This window comes from Hippopotamus amphibius, chromosome 6 (assembly GCF_030028045.1).
Source record: "Hippopotamus amphibius kiboko isolate mHipAmp2 chromosome 6, mHipAmp2.hap2, whole genome shotgun sequence".
In the NCBI taxonomy this organism is placed as follows: Eukaryota; Metazoa; Chordata; class Mammalia; order Artiodactyla; family Hippopotamidae; genus Hippopotamus; species Hippopotamus amphibius.
This window is the reverse complement of record NC_080191.1, coordinates 135024356-135039739: the sequence shown is the minus strand read 5'-3', so window position 1 is coordinate 135039739 and position 15384 is coordinate 135024356. Positions and strand designations below refer to the sequence as shown.

General features: G+C 41.2%; 1 protein-coding gene across 1 annotated transcript in view; it reads right to left on the bottom strand.

Moving 5' to 3' along the window:
• Positions 1-15384, bottom strand: part of KCNAB1 (potassium voltage-gated channel subfamily A regulatory beta subunit 1) — a 254952-nt gene that overhangs the window by 22724 nt on the left and 216844 nt on the right. The window lies entirely within an intron of this gene.

Sequence of the window (15384 nt, the reverse complement as noted above, 5' to 3'; positions counted from 1 at the left end):
CTCGTGTCATGCATTTCACCGGGGTCTGCGTGTGGCCCCACCCCGTTTGCTCACCAGCCTCTTTCAGCTTGACATCACGTTTCCTAAACAGGAAAACGAATCCCTTCCCAGAGGGATGGAACTGAACTAATCCTCTTGGCACCAGCTGATGTGATGCAGAACCAGGGAGCATGGAGAGCCTCAAGTTCAACTGAGTGAAAAACCACAGACATGGTTGGATTTCTTCTACAAAGCAGATCAGCCAAACACCCAGGATGCCAGGTCATTTGACATTTTCAAGGGGTTGCAGGTCACGGGCTTTTCTTGATCCACTAATGTATGGTAGGTTACATGTCCTTCAGAAGAATCCTATCCTGGTCTTAAACTCGAGTTGAGTGGATGTGTTATTCTTATTTTATTTCTCACCAGCAAGCACTGTCTTATTTGATCGGGGACAGGATTTGGAACGAGACAGCGAGGATTAGGGTCTTAGCTTCCTTGCTTGTTTGGCTTTCATAAACCATTTTAAAATTGCCCTAGGTTTCTTTGTTTGGAAGATGAGAATACTTTTATTCACCAGAATCTACCCAACAGAGGTAGAATTTGGCTTATAAGGAAAATATTTTTCTTTCTTGGAGAAAGACTCCTAAATATCAGTTTATTATTCAGCAACTAAATCTATGAAGATAGTTCTCCCTTTATAAGGCAAATGAGATACAAAAATTTATATGAAACATTTTCTTTCATTATACAAATGGAAATGAGTACCTGTGCTAAAATTTCTGGAAATTCAAAGCCATTATTTAAATCTCTGCCCCAAAGTATTCTCTCTTTGGTGATCTCCATCGTTGTACTAGTCCCCTTTCCTTTCACATCCTGTTTCATTCAGAGCTGAGATGTTCATTCAATCAACAGGATTTATGAGGCATCTTGCTGCAGTGGGTGCTGGGGATATTGTGGTGAATCAAACATGTTGGTAAACACTAATGAGGTTAACAGAGAATAAAATGAACCCAAGACACTCCCCTGTCTCTATTCTGTAATCAAGTAAGATGAGCCAGGACACTGTCCAGTGGTAGTCACTGAGGGGGCCTTGACAAGAGCGGGTAAGGTGGAGTGGAGGTTGTGACTTCCTGTACCTTCATTCCCTTAGTTCACACACATGTATTAAGAGCGTAATATTTGCCAGGCACTGGGTTCATCTGTAAAACAGATACAAAGCTCCTCAACTCAGGGAGTTCAGAGTTGAGTGGAGAAAATGGAGATGTGTAGGTAGTTAAAAAAAGGGACATGTTATGAAGAAAACAAATAGGGGGCTGAGATCAGGAATGAGAGGGAAGAACTATCTAGTTGGTCAAGGAAGTTCTCCCTGAGGAGTAATGTTTAGGCATAAAAAAATTAAAAGGGGCCAGTTAGGTGAAGAACAGGGGAAGAGCGTTCTAGGCAGCTGCAGCAGCATGTGCAAAGGCCTGAGGCTGGACAGAGCTTGGTGAGTCCTGCAATCAGAGAGCCATGGTGGTGGAAGGTGAGTCCGCAAGGAGGACAGGGCTATAAGACGAAGTTGGCAGAGGGCAAACCATGTTATTTGTCTGTTATTCAGGGTTTGATGGGAAGTCACTAACATTTTCAGGTAAGGAAATGACAATGCAGTGAACATTTCAGAACACTATCTGACTGTGCTGTGAGGGGAGGGCTGGAGGAAGCAGGAAGATCTTAGGGAAGTATTGCAGTACTCCAGGCAGGAGATGAGGGGGCTTGGAATCAGGAGGTGGTAGCAAAGACAGAGACACGAATGGATCAAAATCTGTTTGGGGGGTAGAATCCCCAACACTTGCAGATGGACTGAACATGGCAAGTGAGGAAAAGGAGGAATCAAGGAGATCTCCCAGATAACCGGCCATTCACCAAGATGTGGGAGACTGAGGGAGGAACAGGTTTGGGAGAAAGAGCCAGGGTCCCTCTTTGGACATGCCCAAAATAGAGATGCCTCTGAGAGACCGAGGGGAGATGTCGAGTAGAGATAACTGGATAATGACACAGTGAGCAACCTGGGCTAGAGGCGAGGTATTTATTAATTACCAGTCTTTAACTGTATTTAAATCCATGGAAGTAGATGACACTATGTAAGGGAGGTCTGCCCAGAGGAAAGAGAAGAGGTTCTAAGAGCCAGAGCAGGAGTTGGGGAAGGGCAGGAAGGAAGCCAGAGAGGGGACAGTTCAGAATCAAGAATGGAGAGTTTTTTGCAGAAGGAGCTGTGCCCATGGACTGGAACATGTGGGCATTCAAGTCAGAAGGGCACAAAACAGTGTCCACTGGATTTGGCCATGCTACAGGGAGGTCCCTGCAGAATGAAGAGTCTGTGTCTGTGGTGCAATGGGACCAAGGCCAGGCTAGAGCCGATGGAAGAATGGGCATGGGGAAGGGAAGGCGTTAGAGACAGCCTGGGTAGACTCAAGTTATGAAATGAATGGAGCAGAGAAAGAGGGCAGTAGCTGAAGTGAGGCAGGAGACAGATGGGCCCCCAGGGCAAACAGTCTGAGTTTGTTCCCTGTGGACCGATACTCTGAGACAGGAATAACAGGACCATTGGGAGACGAGGCTGGGCCCTGCCCAGACAGAAGATAAGAGACCACATAGTCCTCATTCTCGAAGTCAGCAGACCTCCCCCGACCACACATGACAGAAAGCCTCCTTGGAGGTCAAGTGGCCAAACCTACCCATAGGCCTCTTCGGTGGAATCCATCTTGGCTAAGAGATGCGCACGGACACGTGGGAAAATCCTGAGATACACCAAATGTGGACTTTGAATCAGGCAAACCAAAATAATTGGTCAAAGGAAACATGGAAGAAATGCCCCATGTAAGTGATTTAAACTGCCACAAGGGCACGACTCTCTCTGAGCCCGCCCGTGTGTCTATCCACACATATTCTGCTCCTTTTTACCCCGATAAATACTTTACTTGTTTCACTACTTTCCGTCTTTGTGGGAATTCTTCTCTGCAAAGCCGTAGGGCCAGGGCCTTGTCACTAACCACTGGTCTGGAGACTGGTACTTTCACCACCGCTACCCGACCTCAATCACTGACCAGGAGCTGAAACCCCGCTTCAAGCTGCTGTGGGCTGAGGCCACCCAAGATCAGAAGGGGTATTTAGGGTCAAAGGAGAGTTTGATTTTAAAACTGGAAGATGTAAGAGTAAGCCTGTATGCCCCTGGGAGTGATCTAGATAGGGGAGTTACTGAGGATGTGGGCTAGGGAGTTGGGGAGAATGGAAGAGGAAAGACTTGACAGAGTGAGGAGGAGGAGGACAACACTCCTGGGGGTGGGAAGGACACTTCCAGGCAAGACGGTGGGACCTGGGGAGGTCTGGAGAACTTATCATAGGAAGACGGGGGAGCCCCTGTTTGATGAATTCTATTCTCAGTAAACTATCAATCAAGTGAGAAAGAGGTGGGAAGTGAGGAAAAGGTGAGAAGAAACAGTTCTGAGCCTGTGTAAGACGCCCCAATGCCCCAGGCACTTTAGTTGAGGGCAATGTCCTTGCTCCCTGATTTGTTTGGCTGCTGACTCTGCAGTGAAGGGCTGGTGGAATGCAGAAAGGACTCTGGGAGGAGCAGGCTGCAGCACAGAATGCAGGGAGGAATGCAGAGAATGGAGAGGCCGCAGATAGAGATTCAAGTTGCCACAAAGTAAAATTTAATTTAATGCATGATAATTTCTTTTTTCCCCATACTGTGTGGCATACAGGATCTTAGTTCCCCAACCAGGGATCTAACCTGTGCCCCTTGCAATGGAAGCATGGAGCCCTAACTAGACCACCAGGGAATTCCCACTTTTTCTTTTTTTTCAATGTCAGAGAAAAATCCCCCAAGTTGTTTAGCTTATCTAACAGGAAATCACTGTACTGATAGCTGAGGTGGGTTTTTAATATGATTCTGCTAAAGGACACTAGAGGGCAGCATTGTTAAGAAAAAAAATCAACGGCGTCTAAAGGCTTGGTTTACTTGTATATCACAGAAATGCATTTTTAAAGCATCCTAGTCAGAGCATCGATTCTGAGTGGGGAAAAGGACGTTAGGAAGATCATTTAGTGCATTGCTTTCACTTGTCTCTGGTAAAGGACATGTAGACAAACAAACTGATTAAATCTGGCTCCTGGGGCCGAGACTCCCCTGGCTTTTCCAGGAAGCCTTGGCACCAGTGGTTCTCAACCCTGACTGCATGTTAAAACACCTGGGGATGGGGAGCTCTGAAAACTACATTTGATCTGGGCTCCACGGAAGTTCTATTATATCAGAATCTCTGGGGCTGAGGTCGGGCATCGATCTTATCCCAGATGATTCCAGTGTGCAGCCAGGGTTTAGGGCTGCTGTGCTTGTCTACACCACTGGTCCTAAAGTATGGCCACTGGACCACCAGCAGCAGCCCCTGGAACCTGTTAGAAATGCAAATCCCAGGGCCTTACCCCAGATGTATTGAATTACAAATTCTTGATGTGGGTAGGGCCCGGAAGTCTGTATTTTAAGCAGCTCACAGAGCAATTTTGATGCAGACTAAAGGTGAACAACTGCTTTATACCATCCCCAAGTAAGCCATCTCAGTGAGTATCAACTTCCTCCCACATTTCCTCTTCTGCTCTTTCATCTAATCTTAGTGCTTCATGCTATACTTTAAACTTTATTTGCTTTAGTACATATGCAAACAGTTACTGTGACATGCATGCATGCACACACACACACACACAAGCCCATACACACTTCAGTGTGAATTAGAATACACACCTGAGGAATCTGAAGAAAATGCAGAGGTCCAGGTTCTAGTCTATTTCAGTGATCCTGGGCCTTTGTATTATTTTCATTGGGTTTCAAATCTGTGTTTGAGAAACACTTCTAAACTATGGGGAAACTTGGTCAAATCTTTCCTGTGCACTCCTTTCCAGGTTAAAATCATCATTATTATTTAACCCACAGACCACAGGCATCTGTCTCTTATTCTCTGGACTTTTGGCAGAGAGAGAGCCTCTGTTAAAAGTTGCAGGCCAACTTTGTTTCCCTGAGCATCCCGATTCCCCATCTGTAAAGTGAGGAAGTATTGATCCTGTGGAATTCTTCCAAAGTTTGACATGAGATAATGTATGTAGACCAATGTGTGAATCTAAAAGAGTAACACAAACCCAGTAACAAGTAACCAGGATGTGGCCTTGGTTGTTTCTTCTCAAGCTCAGATTCTAACATTTTAGTTACCAAAAAAAAAAAACAGGTTTTATTATTCAGTAACATAGGTCATCTATGTTTAAAAATATGTATTTTATGTGAAAGGACTTAAACTATTTATTTTGAGTTAAAGAAATCTGTTGATGAAGCATGAAAACACATTCTTTTTTAAATTGGCCCTCATGCAAAAAAGTGGCTGCTTACATTAAACCTTTTTCATGTGAAATGTTCCCTAGAACTTTGAAAGTTGTACACAAGTGGTTATACTGCATGAACAATAAACCACAGAGACTAAAGATACAAATATGCAGAAATTAGTGTTTTTATCAAATAAAATGTACTCAAGTTAATCTGGCCATATTGACACAAAATGATGAAAACAAAAGAAACCTTAGAGATAATTCAGTGCAGTTTCCTCTTACTCTAGATGAAGAAACAGGTTAGGAGTTCATTGTTTTAAGGCATAATTAAAAGCTTCAATATTGTTAACAATTATAAATATTTCAGATATTCTTACAAAATGCTATGAGTAAATACACAAGATAATTGTGATATGTAATGGGACTATATGTAAATTTGTTCTATATTTTCCAAGTCTCCTGTAAATGTGTTATACTTTCATAATTTAAAAAAGAAAAAAGCACCACTTTAAAACACTAACATGTTATAGGTTAATTCACAAATATTAGTTTTAACCAAACTCAATTTCCATTTTTAAAGGCCAAAAATGGTTGATCTTTTCTAAGGGGAGGGGACCATGGTGGAGTCTGGGGCACTGGTAGAATGCAGGGACTTGGTTTTATCAGAGGAGTTGTAAACACTAATAAAAAACAGGCCTAGACCGAGGCACAGTTTTTACTCCAGACCAGCTGTTTGTTTGTTATTTATCTAACTTCAGTTGTTTATTTACTTATTTAACTTCAGAAGCTTGTGGAGGTGGTGGTTTATAATCATGCCTCTTTGTGGGTTAGAGGATTCCTCTTGGATCTTTACCAGTCATTTATCATCTTGGTTGTGGAGAATCCTCTCTCAGTGCTCAGCTGAGCATCTGGAGATAGAGGACCATCTCTCCTCACTGGAATGGAAACTCACACCCATAAACAGAGTGATGCTGTGCTCAGCCTTAACGGTTTGCTGACTGTCTGAGGACAGCCTGGCTCCATTTGCCTTCCAGAGCACATGGGAGACTCTGGGTTTTGTCCCATCACTGTCATGAACTTGGACATGTCCTTCAACCTTGCTGAATCTGTTTCTTCAACACAAATGAACAGACTGATATTAATTGAGCATATAGGTAATCTTTATAATAACTGTTTAGGTGGGTAATATTTTAATCTTTATTTTATTGATGAGGAACCTGAGATTCAAAAAGGTAATCACTTGGGCAGGTTCTCAGCAGATAGTCAGTAAGGGCACTTCCAGCTTTGAAGTTCTGTGATTGGTCATCCTGGAAGGCTTTGTGCATAGTACACTGTGGGAAAAGGTGGGTTGGGGACAAAAAAATAACACAGCATTTACTTAATTGACCGCATTATGTATTTGTGAATGTGTGATGTCTTGTGTGTGAGTCTATCCATCCCTTTGCTTTTCATACGCCAATGACGTATAGTTCATGATGTGTATGAGTGACTTGGGAAATGTGAGCTCTCTTTTTGCTTCCTTGAAGAAAGACCTCAAATTTGATGATTCTTTGAAAAAAGTACAAAAAAAAAAAAAAAAAGAAAGAAAGAAAGAAAAAAGGGTTTGAGTCTGTGTGTGACCTGTTGAAGCTTAGAAACAGAGTGGTCTTCACAAGATAGTTTACAAGGAATAAGCTGTCTGGATCAGGGCAATGGTCAAAATGATTCTCCATCAGAACAGACCAGATTCAAGACTAGAAAGGATTACACACACCAAGCCAAGTCAGTAAAACCTCTCCTATCTGGAGAATTAAACCTTGTTCCAAATTCTCACCCCAGAAGAGAGCTGTATGTCTTCAAGGACAATACACTGTCCTCACCCTGCAGCTTCCCAGAGAACCCTCTCTAAGGGCACAGGGTCCTCAGCCTCTCTGTTCTGCCACACTGGTTTTCCCTGACCCCGACAGTTTGAACTGAGCCTTTGAAATTGCCCAGATGTGATTTCCGAAACTTTTCCTGAAACACAGAAAAGGTTATTGAAACGGGACATTTTTAGCCTCATTTTTACCTAAAGACCAAAGGTCCTGAACGAAAGCAGTAGTTGGTAAGTACCCCTAAGTTCCGAAGTAAGGTACTAGGTTACCTGTGTAAGACTGGTTAAAAAAGGTTTTGCCATCTTTAGCCCAATCCCCATCTTAAAAGAATCAGTGGGTGGAGGTGGGGGTTGAGAGAGAATTTATTTGCACTTGTTTGAGTTCTATGGCATTTTCCTACCTTCCCCAGTGATGTCACCCTCCCCCTCCACCTTTCACCTTGTCTCAAACGGAATGAAACTCCAGAATCTAAAAATCCCATTTGCAGAACTCGCAAATAAGGACAGCTCCCTGCAGTAAACATCTGAATGCTGTTATTTTTTCCCAACAGGCAAACACAGGCTGTCCTCGAGATTCTGCTTATTCCTTGTTCAGCTCCCCGCTATAGAGGGGGGGGAGCTGAACTTTTAATATTATTTCTTCCTGCACCAGACGTGTGCTCTTTAATCCTGGCAAGAGAGTGAATGTTCATTTTGCATTTAGATAAGAATGGCCAAGTGACTAGCTTAAAGCAATGACATAGCTTTCTTATCTTTCAATACTTCTCTATCCTCATTATTTCTCTGTAATCCTCTTATCACTATGCCCAGTCTTTCCAGCTTCTCACCTGCTGACACTCCAAGAAATAATGTAGTATATGGATCAAAAAATTGCACCTCTTCCTTCAACATAATCTAAGCATGGTGCCCACTATTTCCTACCAAAACCTGGTGATTCCAAACTATCAGTTTATAATTCTTCTATTTGGTTAATACTAAATGGTGGTAATTAAAGAGGTGATTTCTGTCCTGATGAAAGGGAGGCAGCATTCACGTGTAGAGAGTACAGTGCTCTTCTTGCATAGGCAAATTCTATAGGATTTGTGAACAGTGGAATGCATTCCAATTCATTTAAAAACATTCAAAATGAGAATAAGTAAACCCATTGCCTTAAATTTTGTCTGGAGCAAGGCAACAAATAAACAAATTTAAAGAAACAAACAAATCTAAGTGAACTGAAACTCCAGGATTGAGCATATTTCCTAGAAAACTGACTTACATCTTCATCTGTGAAGCTAAAAGTTGTATCATCAGTGGATTGTTTCCTTTGACATCTGGGATTTTGACAATGTTACTAGTCAGCCTTTAAAAAAGTATGTTTAGTTGTCGAATATGAGTATTCTCCTAATGTGGGATAACCCTCTGACATAATTTAAAAAATTAAAATTTGGAAAAAGATTTTTTTTTATAAAAATGTTAAAGTTTTGCTCTTGTCAGTTAAGTCCTACACATTTATCCTACACACTTATCCCACTCTTAGTCCATTTGGGCTGCTAGAACAAAAATACCACAGACATGTAACAAAAATACCAAAATACCATAGATGGCTTAAACAGCAAACATTCATTTTCACAATCTGGAACCTGGGAAGTCCAAGATCAAGGCGCTGGCAGATTTGTTATCTGGTGAGTGCTCTCTTCCTGGTTCATAATAGACAGCCACCTTCTCGCTGCATTGTCACATGGTGGAAAGGATAAGGGAGCTCTCTGGGGTCTCATTTATAAGGGCACTAAATCCCTTTCATGAAGGCTCAACCCCCTCATGAGCTAGTCACTGACCAAGGCCCCACCTCTTAAGAGCATCATTTTGGAGGTTAGGTTTCAACATATTGATTTTGCAGGGACACAAACATTCAGAAAATTCTAGAAAATTCTCAAAGCAGGTGTTACCAGTTGTTCATCCCTTCCATAGATGACATTCCCATGAACACCTGATTCTGAATAAGCTGATGCTTTTTCCAGTGAATGTACCTGGATGAATGATCTACAAAACATACGCAGAAATAAATAAGGAAATTAATCTTCCATGTAGATTTATTTGATAGAACCAATTTATTCTAATTTTAGAATAGCTAAGTGAAACGATTCTTATATGTCGGGCACAATTATGGTAGAAGGTAATTCTGGAATATGACAATAAAATGTATCAGCAACACATAGAAAGGTATGATAGAAGTTATAGATACCCCTCATTCAGCTATAATACATAAAAGATCTGAAGATTTGAGAATTATTAGCTTTTTATTTTGCAGTCCTCTTGAGCTGTGGGCTATAGTTTTTCTCACTGAGAAATGACGATATTTCAGACTTCTTGGTGTATCAATTAGGTTTCAGGGGGTTTTTTCTTTGGGTTTTTTTTGTGGTGGTTGTATGTTTGTTTTTTGAGTTATTGAAAACTCAATTGAAAGTCCTTAAATTGTACAAGGGATTTATTGGCTCTTGTCACCGGAAGTGCAGAGGTCGGACAAGCTTCAAAATTGGTGGTTCCGGGGATTCCTGGTGGTGCAGTGGGTAAGAATCCACCTGCCAATGCAGGGGACATGGGTTCGAGCCTTGGTCCAGGAAGATCCCACATGCCGCAGAGCAACTAAGCCCATGCACCACAACTACTGAGCCTGTGCTCTAGTGCCCATGAGCCACAACTACTGAGCCCATGTGCCACAACTACTGAAGCCTGTGTGCCTAGAGCCCATGCTCCACAACAAGAGAAGCCACTGCAACGAGAAGCCCACGCACCACAACAAAGAGTAGCCCCTGCTCTCCGCAACTAGAGAAAGCCCGCATGCAGCAACGAAGACCCAATGCAGCCAATAAATAAATAAATTTATTTAAAAAAAAGATACGGGGATATGTGTATAAAAACAGATGACTGAACTTGGTGTACCCCCCAAAAATAATAAATTAAAAAAAAAAAAAAAAAGAATTGGTGGTTCCAACAACCAAGTTGTTGAGGATCAACTTTTTTCTAACTCTCTGCTCTGCTATCCCCAAGCTGGTTTCCCTTGTGGCATTAGGGTGCCTCGAGGTAGTATTTATGGCCATGTGGTTTTTTTATCCATACTCAGCAGGGCCCTTTTGCCTCAGTAGTCCAAGACTCCTGAGATTCACTTTGGTTAGGCTGCTTCAGTCATATGAACCAGTGACTCTAGCTAAGGAAAAATGGGCTGATTGGTTTAACACAACCCAGAGCCCCCCTTGGAACTGAGGTCCATCAAAGGGAAAGGAGGCAGCCTTCCTCTGGGTCAACTGGCAGTCTGGGGAAGGGTCATCACCCACATGAAAATGTGGGTACCTGAGGAGGGATGTCTGCTGGGAAGACAACCAATTTTCACTACACTCAGACAGGGTCTTGCTGGGCACAGCAACAACAGAAGGCCCAGGGAGAAAGCTAACTCTATCGAGTGCCTACTATGTGCTGGGCTCCATGCTGGGCATTTTACCAACATTATTGCATTTGAGTTTTACTATAGCCCTACGAGGTGGTATTACTACATTTCCAATTTACATTTGAAGCAACTGAAGTTCAAAGAGATTAAAAACATGATGAAGCCAGGTTTTCACATTTCCTCTAAAACCAGCCCCATGCTTAAACAAAATGAAGCAGAATATCTTTTTTCCTTTCTTTTCATCCATATTGGTATATTTTATGCCCACTCTTCCGATTCTGCTATTTGAGCACATAGAGGGTTAAAATATTTCTCAACTGAGGAAATAGCCTTTAGGCATATCAAAAGGAAATGTATTATGCAAGGCACTTGATTAAGAATAGTTTTCTAAATGTTCATTGAGATACTGAAAAATAAATTTAACCCAAATCCACCCATTCTACATGGTGCCTAATATTTCGGTATCCATTATCAGTGGTTATTTTTATTCTTGGGAGCATCTGTCATTGCACTGTAGATTACCTGACTCAAGCCTCGACTTTCTGATCTTTTAAATTGTGTGACTGTCATCCTCATTAGTCAGACAGACAGATGTGGAAAGTTGACATGTAGCTTCTTATTCTATTATCCTATCTGGAGCTTTTAATTTATACAACTGTCTGTGTATCAGCTTCTTGGGACAGGCTTTAAACTTTATTTTAAAAGGAAGTCTATCTTCTGGAGTTAAGCATAAAGCAAGCCAACTTGGCAGAGGATTGATAAGAGTAAAAAATATTTACCCTAATGAGATTTTCTACTGGCAAATCCAGTTTCATGCTGTAACAGGAGGCAATCTTTATTGCTTCTTTAAAAGTGTAGAGCTGGCTTTACTTCCTGGTTCTACCATGGGAGACATCTGGAAAGAGATGCTGTCTTAATCTTAATGATATTAAAACCTCTACCCCTACAGCAGATGCAACTCACTGGCAGCCCCAAATCCATTTTGGCTCTGCAGAGCTTATCTATATTTGTCAGGTATCTGGTAATGAAACAAAAGGCAGCTTTTAAATTTGACATGGTGGAGTGGAACGATTTTCTCAGCTTTTCAACCGTGAACTACTTGGTAAAAAGAGGAGCTACTCACTCTGTTAGTATTTTAAAATGAGGTACCTTCTGCTGTCTATGTTCAAATGGAAGACAGGCCCCGTAGTAGCTGGGCAACATTCACTGTAAGAGCCACTGCAGAGGAGGCTGGCCTGTCCCCAGGGATACCCACCTTCTTTTCCTTGTATCTACTTGACTGTTCCACATTTGTCTGATTCTATCTATGACATGACCCATTAAAGTGGACACAAAAGCAAACAATATTAGAAGGCTTTGGCTTTAGCATAGAAATTTAGCATGCTATCTTAGAAACATAGCGTGCAAATCTCTATTCTATACCATAATAAAGCATTCGGTTTAAAACAATAATATTTTTCTTTGTAAATCTTTGAGTAAAACTGCCATGGAAGGAAAAGGTCTCATGTCTACTCTGTAGCTTTGGTCTAACTCCCCTCAGCCACCCATAGCCACTGTATCCACACACAGCACACGTCCTGTGCTGCAGGGGAAACACGTACCTGGCTACGAGGAAAAGAGAAGCGAGTCAGGGTCAGTGACTGAAAAGATGGAATGGGTTGTCCCTCTTGGGGACTAGTCTTTAACTAGACACAGAGCCCTAGTTTGATCTAATCGTTTATGCCCTGAACTTTTATATATTTGCATGCCACATTTTATGAGGTCCCTCACATAGATATAAGGGTCTTCTGTCTTCTGGAGTATTAATAATAATAGTTTACACTAATTTAGCACACATAATGTACTTGGCTTTGTTTTAAACACTTTATGTACTTTAAACCGCGCAAGAATCTTATAGCATAAGTCGGTTGTTGTTATCTTGTTTTGCACATAAGGAAACTGAGGCACAACAAAGGTGAGTAAATTACTCAAGGTTACCCAGCTAGCAAGTGTCAGGGCTGGGATTTGAAAGTAAGCAGTCTGTCTCTCATCTGCTTTTAATCACAGAGAACACTTCAGCAAGTTAGAAATGACAGACTTGTATCCAGCAAGGTGGACCCGGAAGCCCTGATAGAGCATCATGGTTACATTTAAGGAGTGAAATGCTAACTGCAGAGCTCCTCTGGGAACCACAGGAACCTCTTTCTGTTTCCTGAGAGCATGCACTTTATATGAATGGCTGCCCAGTGTGTGTGTGACTACCCAGTGCTTCTCTGGGACACGGAAACACTATGGACAGTCTCTCTTCCCTGCTTGGCTTCACTGCCATGCAACTTTTACACGTGGATCTCTTTCAGTATAGGAAGTTGAAGGATAGACACAGATGACTGAGTGAACTACTGTCTATGACATAAGTACTAAATAGAGAAAGAGGCATTATGCTGTACAGGTGAAAAGGAAAGGCTGTTAATCCCAACACAGCTTCCCAGGATAAGGAGCAATGAGCAGTGTTTTTTAAACACAGAGCAGTGCTTTGCAAAAATATTTATTATGCTTCCCAATCAATTAAAAAAAGATACATTGGTTAATACTGATATATAAAATAAGTACCTGTACTACCAAGCTAATATGTTATAAAATACATATAACGGCACCCACATCTTCACTTCAATATACTATTCTCCATTAAAAGGAACCAAGTCTCCTTAGAGAAATGGCTGATTACAGGGTGGGGGAAAGCACAAGTGAACTTGACACCTTGTGCTGAGAAGCAAAAAAGTCCTTAAAAGAAAAAAGGTGAAAACATGCCGAAAGGACACAAAAGACGTGTTCAAAGATGTTTCAAATGGCCATGCTGGGGATAATTGTAGCAACAAAATGATGACAGTAATGAATCCTAAATCATAGAAAAAATCATAATCCACGAGTTTATACTGATATAAATAACCGAATAAAATTATTCAATAACTGAATAAATAAATGAATGGGGGAGAAGGGAAAGCTCTTCCTTACAGTAGAATGCCAACTAAAAAATACAGAAAGTATGATGGAAATAAAAAATCACCATTTGGCAAACACCACAGTACTAGTTTCAGGCAAGAATCATTGAAGAGTACCAAAATCAAGTAGGCAAAAGTGTGATGAGCAACAACATATTTGCATAGTTTCAAAGTGTCTCCCCTAAAGATATCCTCAAAGATATATATCCACACACATACATACACACATACATAACATATAGTAAAGGAAAAGGTATATACTGAAGGAAAAATGGTGACTTTAAAATGGAGAAACCTGGTAGGTATCACCTTAACCAAGAGAGCAAAGTTATTATCGGTAATGTGAAAAATAGACCGTGTGTACCCCCTGAAATAATACACGAGAAAACACAACATCACTTCTGTGGTACTCTTGCCAAAAATGCCGAACCTGGATTTAATCACTAGTAAACATCTGAAAAACTCCAACTGAGGGATATTCTACAAAATAACTGGTTAATAGTCTTCTGAAGCTTCAAAATTACGAAAGACAAAGAAAGAATGAGGAGCTGAGCCAGCTTCAAGGATACCAAAGACACATTACAATGGATGCAACATGTGATTTTGAGTTGGGTTTGGACTAGAAAATGATAGTACTGGGACTATTGGAGAACTAGGAATAGGATCCATAGGTTATACAATATTGCTGTGTCAATGTAAATTTCCAGATTTTGATACTTACACAATGGTTATGTAAGATGCTAACACTTAGGGAACCTGGATGAGCGGCATGCATATAGGAGTCTTTTGTACCATTTTGGCTACTTTTCAATGTCTGAAATTATACTAGTGGATAGTTTAAAAATAGAAAAAATAAAATATATACAGCAAATAGAAACTTTAAAAAATAATGATATAAAATAAATGGAAATTATGTTTTCTTTTCATCCTGCAATGGGTTATCTGGCACAGCCTGCTTTGGAGGTCACCGAGGGAGGGACTCTGGCTCAATGCGGCTAGTTTAGGAAATGGTGGGTGGGTCTCTGGTGCCAGTGTGTTTTTGGAGGGATGCGGTGAGAAATGGGTTGGCTTCTGATCATGGAATCTAGGGTAGGAAAACTAGCATTGGTTGTGTATTTCTAAACCCCCAGGACTGTGTCTGGACTTGGACAGCCATGATATCATAGTTAATATTGACAACTCAGTACCACTGGCATTTTCATCTCATTTGTGTGTATGTGTGTGGTTATTGTTTTAATCTCTAGCTTTGTCACAGTAGCACATGCAGAGTGTTTAAACAGTCGATGCCAAAAGGATTATAACAAGAAGCAGCAGTCTTTTGACTCTGCCCGCACCGCAGAGGGGATAACCACTTCCAACACATGTAGCTGTTTATTCTGATGTTAATCTCTACATTTCTCAATAATATGTACATATTACTCTCTGGGCCCAGCTTCTTTAGACATTATCCATTGACCTCTTGCGGAGGTGAGAGTTTTAACTCCTGCTCATACACCCGTCTATCCTCACTATCTTCCCAATATATTCACATCTCAGTTTAGGGTTAAATTCATATTCTGTGTGTTCATTTCAATGACTGCATACTTAGTGTCCACCGCTGAGCAGAGTAGTTTACAATGATTACATTTCCTTTCTTATACACTTCATTTTCCTTTAGTTGACAATTGCTTCATTACCTTAGTTTTATCTGGAGCTATAGCTAAAGCTTCCTATACTTTGTGCAAGTGTCTCTCAATACAGTTTTCCGTGTCGGTCGAGCCTGTGAGAAATTCAGTTCTTTTTTTCCCCCTGGCAACATC